The following is a 15,168-nucleotide window of genomic DNA, read 5'->3' as shown; positions in this document are numbered from 1 at the left end:
CACTCAGAGCCAACACACAAGTTTGTTGCATCACTTACAAACTAGTAATGGAGACCGTAGAATTTATTTAAAAATTCCTCTCCCACTTGTTATTTAAGATGAGGAATTTTAACCTATGCTAGCATATATCACATGCACACACACATATCACAGTAAATAAAAGCAATAAATTTGAAAATTACTTTTCCAACTATTATGACCTTTTCCATCATTGTTCTCCGTGTGCTCCAACCCTAGCTGCTGTCATCTTTAGCCACTGCCATCGGGTCTAGTCGTCGCATTTATCTTGCTTCTTATCGCTGCGCCTCTGGTGCTCCAAAAGTACCACGCCTCGTAAGGATACGATCCGCGACAAAAATAGAATTTTACATATATCGATCCTATATTCCATAAAGAAATGTACATGTAATCTAGATCGAAACAAAAAAGTAACATACTAATAACTAATACAGCTCCTACTATATTTAATATTACAATCATGCACACACAACAAGATGCCCTTGACATGTCCAAGGGTCCAATCACACACAATATTTATATGCCATAATAGTTGGAGTTTGCAACAAAAAAGTTAGCACATCCTACTATTATCCTGCCTAAATTATGTATGACATGTGCATAATCTATCTGAAAACCAAACACACAGAGGCAAACCCTAGCTCTAATACCATTTGTTGGTTAGTCCTAGGAAGATCATACCGGTTCCACTGTACAAAAATTTTGTACAAGTGTCAAACCTTTCCTAATAACCTATTGTGTTCTTTAGAAATTAAATTAGGAATTGCAAACAGAACTTTACATTATTGATTCCGAATTTAACTTATCTGTTCTTATTGGTTGAGACTTGGATCGCAAGTTAGAACTTAACACTATTGATCCAAATCTACCTATGTTATAAATTCAATTAAATATTAATTTTCAAAATTGGCTTCCAGGACTGCATGGCGAGGCACTAGTCCTTCTTGGATATGAGATCATCCACCACCGCCTAAACAAAGCCTTTTAAGGAAATCTAATATTTAATTTCCTTATATAACTCTAGGTTTAACCAAAAGGAACAATCGAATCACAAATTCGAAAAACAAAAAAAAAATACAAACTCGAATTATAAATTCGAAAAACTAGAATTTAATGTCTCTTGTGTTTGGAATTCATACAAAGAAAAACTAGCATGATACGGAAAATAATTACTAGTTATACCTTTCTTTGTATACAATGACCTCTTGATCTTCTGCCGTATTCCTCGCCTCCTCTTGGACGTTGTGTGGGCGACGATCCTCCAAGATGAACACCACCCAAAAGATTCTCCTCCTTCTCTAAGTTTCGGCCACAACCACCACCAAGGAACAAAAGTGTAAAATACTAAAAAAATGAGGAATAATGATAAGGGAATTTTTCGAAATTTTAGAAATTTTCTGGGAATTTTTCAGAGACCGTATGGATGAGTTACAGGGATAAAATTTACGTCCCGGTAAAGCCTGTTTAGGCTACCCCGTTTAACGAGGAAATGTTTAATTATTTATATTTCCTCTTTTTTTTTTGTTTTTTTATTTCTTTTCCCTGTGCTTCTTCCCCCGCGTGCCGAGCCCGCCCGCCCGCGCCTTCTCCTCACGTGCCCTAACCGGTGCCGCGACGGTTCCATTTTTGCCTCGCGATTAAGCCGTGCCCATCTCTTCTCTTCTCCTTCTTCCTTCCCTGAGCCTACCTCTCATTCCTCATCCTCTTCTTATTGGCACAACTGTGCCCTAGCTAGCCATCGTCGCCCCTCGCCCCTCGCAATAGTGATCTTTAGCGCCGGCGCCCTACCGCAGATGCCTCGCCGAAGTGTTTCCTCCTCTGTGCCCGAGCCCTAGCGTCGATCGTCGAGCAGAGCCCCTTCCCTCTACCCTAGCGACGAGAGCCGGTTGTAACCCGTTGTGCGCTCTCCGACCATCGCTGGCCATCTCTTCTCTCTTCCCTTACTGTGCCGTGCCCTAGTTTTGGGTTACAGCCGCCGCCGCACCTCTGCACCTCACTGTCGCCGGCCACCAGGTTCTGCCGAGCCTTTCCTCTGTGTCCTAGGTCCCTGTTGAGGTAAGATTAGGTTATTGTTGTTGCATTTGTGATCTCTATCTTGACTTCACCTTGAACTGAACCGTAGGGAAGGATTTGCAGTAGGGTGTTGTGTACTGTGCATCAACATTCAGGGGCTGTGAGGGAGAGGAAGGCTTTGCTGTGAAGTATTCCAACAGCAAACCTTGGATTCCAGTACAAAGCACGGCTGCGAATCGAGGTAAGGGGGTAGGGATTTGATATGTTTTGTAGTTAGATGATCATGTATAGCTTGATTAGAGGTATAGATTGAATTATGTATGATTTGAATTTAATTTAGGCAGGTTGAGGAGGTTGGTTTAGGGTTTTGCCCTAAATAGTTCTTAAGAATTTTATTTAGATATTTATGTAAATTGTAGCTAAATAAAATATATTTATATTGGTGACACAGGACTTTGACGCGAGACGAGTATCTTGACGTCGTATTTGGACCAGATTTGACTTTTTGATTGGAGGCGAGTACTTTGACTTTATGTCATTTGATATGCATAGTAATATTTCTAACAAATAGCAATGATTGTGTTTCTTATTTGTTTCGGTTGATCACTACCCGATCTGTTACATGCTTGTTTGTTTATTTGTTATACACATCATGTTAGTATTTACCTGATTATACATGCTTATAGAGGTAGTGACACAACCATGTTATTTATTATGTTCAGGACCTAGGGTTTTTGATACCTTATCTGATCTGTGTACCTTTGATTTGGTTCATTGTCCTATGGTACACATTTTATATTTATATATGGATATTGCTATGCTGTTCAAAATATTGCCATGTTTAGTGTCATGCATCATCTCACATGATTGCATACTGTGCGATAGTCTACTTCATTATTGTCGAGCACATCGCCAGTTACATGTATCTGCACACACCACCACTCATGGGTTAGTGGTATATCAAACAGGTGTGTGACAGTTCTGCTGTTTGGCTCCGTTGGTCTAGTGACTCAGTGTGGTAACCGGCAGACAGTTCTGTTCTGTTTGCTGCGCTGGTTTAATGTAGCAGCGTGGTAGCCGACAGGTGGTTGGACTTTGTTTGGCTCCGTTTGTCCGCTCATGGGTAGTGTGACGCAGCGTGGTAGCCGGCAGAGATTCCTCCCCGCCATCGTGTACCGGGAGATGAGAGCATTGAGCTCCCCCATTTATGATTTGGGGTAGGAGTATAGGTGTACTCTGACAGCATCCCATCCACTCGGTCACTCACCAGGAGTAGTGATGGCAGAGTGCACGGTTGTCACAGTCCTACCCACTCGGTCTCACCATTGTGTGTGAGATGGCTGACTGGCATCAGGGGTGACCATGACATTGACATCATATGCATGATGCATTTATTGCTTGTGTTTGCTGCATTTATTTGTTGCATTTAGATGGATGCATATGTTTGACATGCATATAGGATTTTGATACCTCTCGGTCTGACGACCTTGTTGTACTTATACCCTGGTCCTGGTTAGTACAGTTTTCTCCTGCTTATCTCAGTTGCATTTACCCTTCTTGTATCAGGAGACTGTACGCATGATTAGTGCTGGTTGTTATTTTCTTTATTATGCATATCAGTTGTTACCCACTGAGTGTTGGACTCACACACTCCTCCGTTCTTATTTTCAGGTTGATGCTGTCCGGAGAGTTCCAATCGCTAGTCCCCTGCAAACCACGAGGATGTTTGTTGGTCTTTTGGTTTTTCTCCTTTATTAGACTTATGCTGTTTTGATACATCTGGACTTGTATCAGTTTACTATATGGATATTGTCGGTGACTTTCATTCGGATTTGTTTTACTGCATGCCTGCCTAGACGGCAGAAGAGGTGAGTGGATTTATTCCGTCGGATTTGTGCTTTATGGGTGTAGTGGAGTAGGAAATATGTTTTGAGCTTTATGAGTGTAGTTGAGTAGGGTTGTTTTTGAGTCTTCTTATCATTGCTTTAGTTGTTCACTATTAAACTACGTGGATGTTTGGATGTGTTATGTTTTATTATTATTATTGTTCCGGCCGTGTTGGCCGATGTATATGTGGCCCTGAGGGCATTGTAGAAGTTTCAGATTGTCAGCTGTACAGGGGAGATGCTGCCGAAATTTCTTCGGACAAGGACTCCCCCGGGGCGTGACAATTTATTTGGCTACCATGATTCATAAACTCTAGTATTTAACCTGGAGATCTAGAGTTCGAATCCTGGGGAAGGAAAAAATCCACTGCCCAGGGGTGGGAAGTCCTTGTGAGTAACGACACGACCGAGGGTCGTCGGATGACGACATAAGGGGTCGCCAGTTGGGCCGTCATTGTGGCCTCCCAAGGGACCATCAGGGGCTGCCAATTGGGGCGCTAGTGTGGCCGCCCAAGGGGCCAAGGGGCCGTGACGTTACAATAAAAATGCGCCTTTTTTATTGTAACGACTCGATCCTTTGACCTCTTGGGCGACCCTTGTGTCATTTTTTTATTGTAACGACCCGACCCTTTAGCTTCTTGGGCGGTCCTTGCTGCGGTCCACTGGCGTCCCCTTATGTCGTCGGCCCATTTGGCGACCTCTAATGTCGTCGACCGACGACCCTTGGCCGTGTCGTTACTCACTAGGACTTTTCACCCCTGACCAGTGAATTTTTGCCTCCCCCAGGATTCGAACTCTAAACCTCCAGGCTTAAGTATTAGAGTTTATGAATCCTGGTAGCCACTCACTTGGCTACCAGGATTCATAAACTCTAGTATTTAGCCTGGAGGTCTAGAGTTCGAATCCTGGGGAAGACAAAAATCCACTGGCCCGGGGTGGGAAGGCCTAGTGAGTAACGGCACGGCCGAAGGTCGTTGGTCGACGACATAAGGGGTCGCCAATTTGGGCCGCCAGTTTAGCCGCCCAAGGGACCGCCAAGGAGTCGCCAAATGGGTCGCCAGTTGGGCCGAGGGGTTGGGTCGTTATATAAAGAGAGTAAGGGGAAAGGAAAGGGAGAGGGCCGGCCACAAGAGAGAGCACCAACAAGAGAATAAGAATTGATTTTTTTATGAGGCATCTCCTCCCCTTCTTTTATATTACTTGCCCAAAGCAAATAAGGAAAGATTTTTACAAAAATTAAAATCTTCCTCTTGTTTTTCCTTTCCTCTTTTTTAATTCCTTTTTTGTTCCTCTTAATTGAATGATTGATTGGCTGACCCCTTGCTTGGGCACCAAGCAAGGGTGGCCGACCCATTAAAAGAAGGAAAATAACTTTTGTAAAAATTTTATAAGCAAAGAAGAAAAGCTCTTATAAAATTTTACAAGCTCTATTTTAATTTTCTAAAGTGGATGTTAAAAAAGGAAAGTTTTAAAAATTAAAACAAAGTTTTAAAATTTAAAACTTCTCTTCTAAAATTTCCTTTTTTAACATGGTTACAAAAAAAAGAAAGTTTTAAATTTAAAACTCTCTTTTAAAAAACCATGAGGATAGTTAAATAAGGAGAGTTTTAAAACTTTTAAAACTTTCTTTTAAACCATGTGGCTTAATTCAAATAAGGAAAGTTTTGTAAATTTAAAATTCCTCTTTTAAAACTTGTAGATATCTACAAAGAGAAGATTTTAAAAATTCAAAACACCCCCTATATTTTGAATATTGTGGCCGACCCCCTTCTTGCTTGGGCACAAAGCAAGGGGCCGACCCCTTTGAGGAGGAAGTGGCCGGCCCTCTCTTGGACAACAAGATGGACTTTTCATGAGTGGATTTAAGACATTAATGAGGCTACGACAGGGACCTAGAGGCGAAATTAGTTTTGGCCTCCCGGCGAGCTCGAGTATCCCGTGTTCGCCCCGAACACACAACTCAAGTTCATCAATAATAATTCATTCCACTAGAGATTTATTATTGCACTACCACACCAATCCCAAATTACATTATGGGCTCCTTATCATGAGTGTGTTAGTCTCCCTGTGTTTAGGATATCGAATGCCTATTAATTTAATGAGTTACTGATAACTCATTTAATTAACATCTAGCTCCAAGAGTAGTACCACTCAACCTCATCGTCATGTCGGACTAAGCCCACCTATAGGGTTTAACATGACAATCCTTATGAGCTCCTCTTGGGGTCATTCTCAACCTAGATTACTAGGACACAGTTTCTTTCTATAATCAATAACACACACTATAAGTAATATCATTTCCCAACTTATCGTGCCTATTGATTTATCGAGCTAACTCTCACCCTTTGATAAGTCAAAGAAATAAATACTAAATATAGCGCTTGTTATTATATTAGGACTAAGAGCACACACTTTCATAAAAACTAAGGTCTTGTTCTTTTATTAAGTCAGTATAAAAAAAACTTACCTTAATTGGTCCTACTCAATACACTTAGAGTGTACTAGTATAATTTATTAGTCAAGATAAACTAATACCTAATTACACTACGACTATTCTAATGGTTTGTTTATTTTCATCTTAGTCGTGAGCAACTATTTATAATTTATAAAGAACTAATAACATGATCTTCTGTGTGTGACACCACACACCATGTTATCTACAATATAAATTAATTGAACAACTACACTTAACATAAATGTAGATATTTTTGACCAATGTGATTCTTTATTTTAAAATAAATGTTTACAAAAAATAGGATTTTAGTATACATTCTAACATATTATAATTATTTGATGTATCAATTGAAAAGGGTCTCTGAATAGCATGGTGGTAGACCAATTCCTACCTTCCTTCTACGGTTCCCTCTCACTCCTCTTTCATTCTCCTTCCTATTGAAGCTCTCCGATGGCCTACGTCGGCCACGATTTTTCCATCTCCGACAAGGACATCATCACGGGCGACTCTAGCTACGCCATCCGCAGCTGGCCCACGATCAAAGAGATCGTCGTCACCCTCCTCGTCTTCGGCTCCCTCGCTATCATCGTCGGTTCATAATAATTGCATAATGTTACTACAACAAAAACATCCATATAGAAACAATTTATTAAGAGCTTATTAAGAGTTGTTGTAATACTGCTCTTGAAATTTAACAACAGTTTGAACTAAACTGTTTTTATTGCCTTTTCTTTTTCAGAACTATTTTGTAACTATTCTTACTGAATAGTTTTAGCATCAATTTGAATAACTACCACTATAAATCACTTTTAATGATATAGCTATTAGAAATAATCTTAATGAAACTACTGATATTTGGTACTTTTTAGTAGTGGTTCTATGTTAAACGATACTATTAACCATTTCTATGACTCTAACTTCTAAGAAAAATTATCAAACTATTTTTACTGAATATTTTTTACATTATTTTGTTTAATGTGCTACTATAAACTGCTTCTATTACTCCATTATTTTAGAATTAGTTTCAAACTGATTCTATTATATAGTTTTAACATCGATTTGAATAAACCATTATTGTAAACCTCTCTTAATAATATAACTATTGGAAATAATCTTGACACTATTGATATTGGATATTTTTAACAGCGGTTCATCAAATGCTACTATTAATCATTTCTTGCTCTAACTTCTAAGAACAATTATCAAATCATTCGTATTGAATAATTTTAACATCGTTTTAAGTAAAATACTACTATAAATTATGGAGGTGTCAGGATTTACATGCTTAGTGACATGCATCATTTTGCATGATTGCATGCTAAGTGATTGTCGGCTTCATTATTGTTGAGCACATCGCTTCAGTTACATGGATCTGCACATACAACCACTCATGAGTTAGTAGTATATCAGGCAGGGTGTATTGCAGTAGATTGCTCTATCAAGGGCTCCGCTGGCCCGCTCATGGGTAGTGGTGATGCAGCGTGGTTGCAGGACAGGGATCCCTCATCTGGTTGTCTCAGGGAGATGAGAGCATTGAGCTCCCCCACTTGTGATTTGGGATAGGAGGATAAGTGTAGTCTGACAGCATCCTATCTACTCGATCACTTAGGAGTAGTGATGGCAGAGTGCACAGTTGTCATAGTCCTATCCACTCAGTCTCACCATCGCGTGTGAGATGGCTGATTGACATCAGAGGTGACTAGGATATTTTGCATCATATGCATGGATTACATTTATTACTTGTGATTGCTGTATATTGGATGCTGCATTTCTGTGGTTGCATATGATTGACATGCATACAGGAGACATGATGAGTGGGTCTGATGACCTTTATATCATGATAGGAGTTCCAGATGAGTACAGTTTCTACAATCTTTTTAGTTTTGCATTTCCACCTATTGTCTAGAAGACTGTACAACATAATTATTATTATTGGATATATATTGTACTATGCATGTTAGCTTGTTATCCGCTGAGTGTTGGACTCACAATGTTGATATATCGTCTATTTCAAGTTGAAGCTGTCAGGAGGTTCTAGTCGCTAATCCCCCACTAGGTGTCGAGATGACTTTCTAGATTGAGACTTTCTTTGTTTCCTTGTTTTGTTATGTCTACATACTTATGATATGTAGTTCTTGTACTTATGAATTTTTATATCATGCTTCTAGTATGATGTTCATGTTTTCCGTTGCGAAAGTTTTACGTTGTAGTGATATATGTTTTTATTAAACTGCGTGGTTGTGATTGTCAGCCGGAGACTGTACTATATAAACTGCGTTGATGTTTGTTTATTTTATTGTATATCTTCTGGCCATTTTAGCCGAGGATTGAGGGGCCCCGGGGGCTTATAGATAAGTTTCAGATTGTCACCCGTACAGGGAAGATGCTGTCAGAATTTCCTCAGGCAAGGACTCCACGGGGCGCGACACAATTATTATTAACTGTTCATATCTCAAATTAATATTATTGAAAACTATTAATTAGTTTGTTTCAATTTAACTCTGAACAAAGAATTTTATTTTCCAAACTTAGAAAAGGTCGAATCGTAACATGAAAAGCAAGAAATGAAAGAGTCTCACAAGTTTGCCTCATCAGTTGGATACACTTGAATTATTCTTCATTGTGTGTATCTAGTGGAAGTCATCCGCAGGCGTTGCAGTTGCAAGTCTTGGGAACGAAAGCACAGGTACCGAAAGGCTTGCCCGGTAGGTTGCAATCGATGACAAAACAACAAGACATCATCGGACAATCAGTGCTATTGCCGACCGCACAACACTGACACTTATCGCAATGTTGGAACTGTCGAGCCTCTTTAACATCCACATGCCGGTACTCTATAAGATTCACCGGCTGGTACTCATCGGCACTAGCTAAGAAGACGAGTCCTACACACACACACCATGATCAATCATCCAAAAAATCTCAAGATGTAACTAAGACTTATATCAAAAAGAAATATAACATTACCTTGGTTGAGGAAAGTGAGGAGGAGGATTGCCATTAGAGGTACCATAAGCTTACTCATTGCTTCTCTTGTTTGTTAGGTTCAATATAGTCAACAATGATAACTTAGAACGAAAACATACACACACAAACACACACACACACACATATATATATATATATATATTTAATTTTTTTAAAATGGTTTTTTTTACTTGAGGAAAGGATTTTTTTTCCTAATTGAATTTGTTAAAAATTATAAATACATAAATTATGGAAAAATTTAATATTTTTAATATTTACTATGTATATATATAACAAATTAGGGAATTTTTTCCCTAATTGTATTTGTTAAAAAAATTTATTATATCTAAATGTAAATACAGAAGTTATGGAAAAAGTTTTTAATATTTACTATGTATATCTGTAACAAAGTAGGGAACTTGTTTCCTTAATTGTATTTGTTTAAAAAATTTATTATATCTAAATATAAATACAGAAATTATGGAAAATATAATATTTTTAATATTTACTATGTATATATATAACAAATTAGGGAATTTTTTTCCCTGATTGTATTTGTTAAAAAAAATTATTATATCTAAATATAAATACAGAAGTTATGGAAAGAGTTTTTAATATTTACTATGTATATCTGTAACAAAGTAGGGAATTTTTTTCCCTAATTGTATTTGTTTAAAAAATTTATAATATCTAAATATAAATACAGAAACTATGGAAAAATATATTATTTTTAATATTTACTATGTATATATATAACAAATTAGGGAATTTTTTCCCCTAATTGTATTTGTTAAAAAAATTTATTATATCTAAATATAAATACAGAAGTTATGGAAAAAGTTTTTAATATTTACCATGTATATCTGTAACAAAGTAGGGATTTTTTTTTTCACTAATTGTATTTGTTTAAAAAATTTATAATATCTAAATATATACAGAATCTATGGAAAAATATATTATTTTTAATATTTACTATGTATATATATAACAAATTAGGGATTTTTTTTGTTCCCTAATTGTATTTGTTAAAAAAATTTATTATATCTAAATATAAATACAGAAACTATGGAAAAATATATTATTTTTCATATTTACTATATGTATATATATAATAAATTAGGGAAATTTTCCCCTAATTGTATTTGTTAAAAAAAAATATAATATCTAAATATAAATACAAAAACTATGGAAAAATATATTAGTTTTTATATTTACTATGTATATATTTATATATATAACAAATTAGGGATTTTTTTGTTCCGTAATTTTATTTGTTTAAAAAAAATAGAATATCTAAATATACATACAGAAACTATGGAAAAAATATTTTATTTTTTATAACAAGAGCAGTTTTCTTCTTCTTAAATTTTAGCCCGTAATATTTTACAGTATATAATTTATTAGAATTATTTATTTATAGTCTTAGGTAATTTAGTCTTTCATCTTTTCAATTTAAAATTTAAATTTAGTATTTTATCTTTTCAATTTAGGGTTTAGATTTTTTATTATAATTAGTTATATAAAGGCCTGTACTTTATTTCATAATCAATTTTGGATTAATAATATAATTAGTTTTTTCCTTCTCTTAATTTCTACATAGAATAGGTCCTCCTTCCCTGACCTATTTTTTCTACCACCCTTTGTTATTGCTTCTTATTGCTGCTGCTGTCTCCTACTGTTACTCTTGATTTTGATGTTGTCATCTATTTTTTGTTATGCTTTTGTCGATTTCTATAAAATACGGTGCCTACATAAAACCTTAAGGGAATTTTTAGAAATTTTTGGAGATTTTCTGGGGATTTTTCGGAAATCATATGATGAGTTTAAGGGGATCAATTATTGGGCTACGGGAAAGCCTGTTTAAGCTACCCATTTAAACAAGGAAAAGTTTTATTTTTCTTTTTTCTTTTTTCTTTTTCCTTTTCTTTTTCTTCTCCCTAGTCATCGTTTTCTCTCCTCACCCGCGCCATTCCCTTGCTCCCGACGCTGTATCCCTTCTCGCCTCTTCCCCGAACTCTTCGGCTTCCCCAAACTGACAGCACCGCCACGACGTTTCTCTTCCCTGAGTACAAAACCGCAGGCCAAGTCTTCTTCTCCTCCTTACATCGCCTCGCCCTCTTCCTGTCCTTGTCGCCACCCCGTGCCCTAGATTGGGTCCACAGCCGCCGACGCCACTTACTGCCGCCTCCTTTCTTCCCCGATTAGCCGACCACCTATGCGGAATCTCGGCCAAGAGAGGAAAGGCCGAGCCCTAGTTTTGTTCGGCACCACTGGATCGAGCTGGTGCCACCCGATCGCCGGCGTGAGAGGGCGTTCAGGACCTCGAGGGTAAGTTAACTTCGACCTATTCTTCTCCTTTTTCTCTCTGACGCACTCAATCACCCCCTTACTAGCAGCCTGTCGTCTTCCCGATCTGAGGTGCCACCCTTGCTCGAGTTGGTTTTCGGCCAAGAGCAAGGATCCGAGCCCTAACTTGGTTGGAGTTGATCATGAGCGGCTTTTCTGACGATTTTTTCCTTCTCTCGTGCTATGGAATCTAGCTACTACCGGTGATCTTTGCTTTGTTGATCTCCATAGCCCTCAGATCTAGCGCTCGCTAGAGAGGGAACCGCCGATTGGGTAAGTTGTAGGTTTGGGGTTCGAGCTCGTTATGCGATACTGTCTAATTGTGATGAATGTTCCTGGCAGTTACATCTAGGTAGTGTTGGCCACGAATCTTTGGCAGCTGCATTGTTCGGCAAGCATTGTCCAGCAGCTGCTCTTCCTCTTCTTGGCCGTGAGTCAACAGTGGAGACTTTGTGTTGAGGTAAGATGTAGAGAAATTGATCCTTGCTGTAGCTTACACCTAGAATTGAAGTTAGGAAGGATTTGGAATGGTTGATCCAAGTGGTTGTCGTGATAGTTAGGGTTAACGAATAGGGTCTTCCCTAGCAAGTTTTTGGACTTTATTTAGTTACTTTAATTCATAGAAACTTAGCTAAATAAAATAATTTAGTTACAGGACTCTGATTTGCGACGAGCTGCCTTACGTGGGATTTCTTTTGGCACACGCTATATTTGAGATGGGTACCTTGACTTATCTTTTAGATATTATCATTTGATATGCATAGTGGATTTTAATGAGTAGTAATAATTATGTTATATCTGCATCGGTATGTCATTGCTTGATTCCTTCAGCATGCTTATTTATTACCTGTTTTGCATCCATCACCCTCTTGATTATTTATGCTCATAGAGGTAGATACATACCATGCCTTATAATATATCGGATTAGACATTTACCATATCTAATAAGTGTATCTAGATATTCTTATTTGAGCCATTTTATTTTTGGTACATGTTTTATGGAGGTAGATATGGTCAGGATTTTCATTCTTAGTGTCATGCACCATCTCACATGATTGCATGCTTAGCGATTGACAGCTCCATTATTGTTGAGCTCATCGCCAGTTACATGGATCTGCACACACAACCACTCATGGGTTAGTGGTATATCAGGCAGGGTGTGTGGCAGTTTACTCTGTCAGTGCTCCGCTGGTCCACTCATGGATAGCGTGATACAGCGTGGTAGCACGATAGGGATCCCTCCTCTGGATTGTCTCAGGGAGATGAGAGCATTGATTTCCCCCACTTATGATTTGAGGTAGGAGGATAGGTGCACTCTGACAGCATCTTGTCTACTCGGTCACTCATCAGGAGCAGTGATGGCAGAGTGTACAGTTGTCACAGCTTTACCCACTCGGTCTCACCATCGTGTGTGAGATGGCTGACTGGCGTCAGGGGTGACCAGGACATGTCATTTGCATCATATGCATGATTACATTTATTGCTTGTGTTTGCTGCACTTTGTTTACTGTATATTTGGTGGATGCATATGGTTGACATGCATACAGGAGATATGATATTTTCAGTTTGACGACCTTATTATCCTAATAGGAGGACCTGGTGAGTACAGTTTCTCCAATTCCTTTCAGTTTGCATTTTCCATTATTATTCCAAGAGACTGTAAGCATAATTGTTATTATTGATTATTTCTCACTATGCATGTCAGCTTGGTATCCGCTGAGTGTTGGACTCACCCTGTTGATTATTACCATTTCAGGTTGAAGTTGTCAAGATGTTCCAATCGCTAGTCCCCACCCTGAGTCGCGACGGGTTTCTACCTTTGGACTTGTGGTTTCCTTGTTATATTTTTATATATTTGTGATGTATAACTGTACTTGTGGATTTTTATCGACTTTTGGTCTGTTGCCTTTGTTTTCCGTTGCGTTGGATTTTTGTTGTGGGTTTAAGTTTTTCGTCGTATTAGTGGAGTAGATTTTATTTAAATAAACTACGTGGTTGTGTCAGCCAGAGGTTGAGTTAATATAAACTGCATGAATGGTTAGTTATTTTTATTGTTATTGTTCCGGCCGTGTTGGCCGAGATTTGTGTGGCCCTGAGGGCTTTGTAGTAATATTTCAGATTGTCACCGGTACAGGGGAGATGCTTCCAAAATTTTCTCGATAGGGACTCCCTCAGGGCGTGACAATTTCGGCGCCGACACCCAGTTCTGCCAATTCGACATCGATGTCCTGTAATGCCAATTTTGGTGCCAATGTTCTTTTCTGCCGATTTCAGTGTTGACGCTCTATGTTGCCAATTTTGACACTGACATCCTTTTCTACTAATTTTGACACTGACGCCAATTTTTGCGGATCATACAAATATGTATCCTTACAGTTTGGTTATTCTGAGAATTATTCATTCTGTCATCATGCTTGGTCATGCAGATGCTTTATGGAAATCTGATTCGTATATATTTGAGCAATTTCAACAGTTCCTTGCTTCACAACCCTCTGCCATGCCAGTTTCCTCTCATATAGGTTTGTCATCGTCTGATATTTCATATATATTTTCGTCCTTATAGATTTTAGACTCTGGTACCTCCCATCATATGTCATCTAATTTATCATCTTTTATTTCTTTTTCTCCCAATTCATCTATATCTATTGTGACTACTGATGGTACTCCTATGTTATTAGCAGGTGTTGGTTCAATTGTTACATCTTCTTTATCTCTAACTAATGTTTATTATATTCCAAGTCTTACTCTAAATCTTGTTTCTGTTAGTCAATTATGTGAATATGGATACCTTGTCTCTTTTTCTTCATCCAATTGTTATGTTCAGGACCCGCGATCTCAGAGGCTGATTGGGACTGATCATAGGCAAGGAGTGTTGGACCAATCCCAATGGTCCGTGCGACCATGTGTTTTGGTATTTGGGCAAAGGATTTAAGTTATGTTCACCCTTGTATTGGATATGTGTATGTGATTGTGCAGGTTTGCAGGATACACATGTGACTCAAGTTGATGGCTTCGGGTCCGGTAAATGATGGAGCATCTGAGGGACCGTGGATAAGGCAACAAGGACAAGGGCCGAGGGAAGCGACTTCGAGGCTGTGAGGTTTGCAGGGACGAGTCGCGAGCTTGAATGCATCCGAGAGACGAGAGCTAAAGGAAGTAGGCTTGAAAGCAAGAGGCCGAGGCTGCGAAGGAAGCGTCAAATGAGTCGTAAGGGTGAGAGTCCGAGTGCTGAGTGAAGTGTACTCGGGTACCAGTCGACTGGTAGTTTCACCAGTCGACTAGTGGTTTCACCAGTTGACTGGTGTAGTCGACTGGGCAGTCGACTGAGAGCGAATAGAATGCTTTTATTCGCTCAACTAGTGTGGAGCAGTCGACTGGTATCGAGCCGCTGGGATGTAACGGTCAAATTTTCACAAGAGGGCAGTTGACTGATGATTTTGTCAGTCGATTGGTAGGCGGGGTTTCCAACCCGTGGCCTATATA

At 38.6% G+C, this 15,168-nt stretch overlaps 1 pseudogene; it reads left to right on the top strand.

Moving 5' to 3' along the window:
• LOC122031203 overlaps positions 1–6,972 on the top strand; it is a 34,049-nt pseudogene extending 27,077 nt beyond the window's left edge.
• The last annotated feature ends 8,196 nt before the right edge of the window (positions 6,973–15,168 follow it).

Source organism: Zingiber officinale, chromosome 11A, assembly GCF_018446385.1.
Source record: "Zingiber officinale cultivar Zhangliang chromosome 11A, Zo_v1.1, whole genome shotgun sequence".
Classification (NCBI taxonomy): domain Eukaryota; kingdom Viridiplantae; phylum Streptophyta; class Magnoliopsida; order Zingiberales; family Zingiberaceae; genus Zingiber; species Zingiber officinale.
This window is presented reverse-complemented; position numbering and strand designations above follow the sequence as displayed.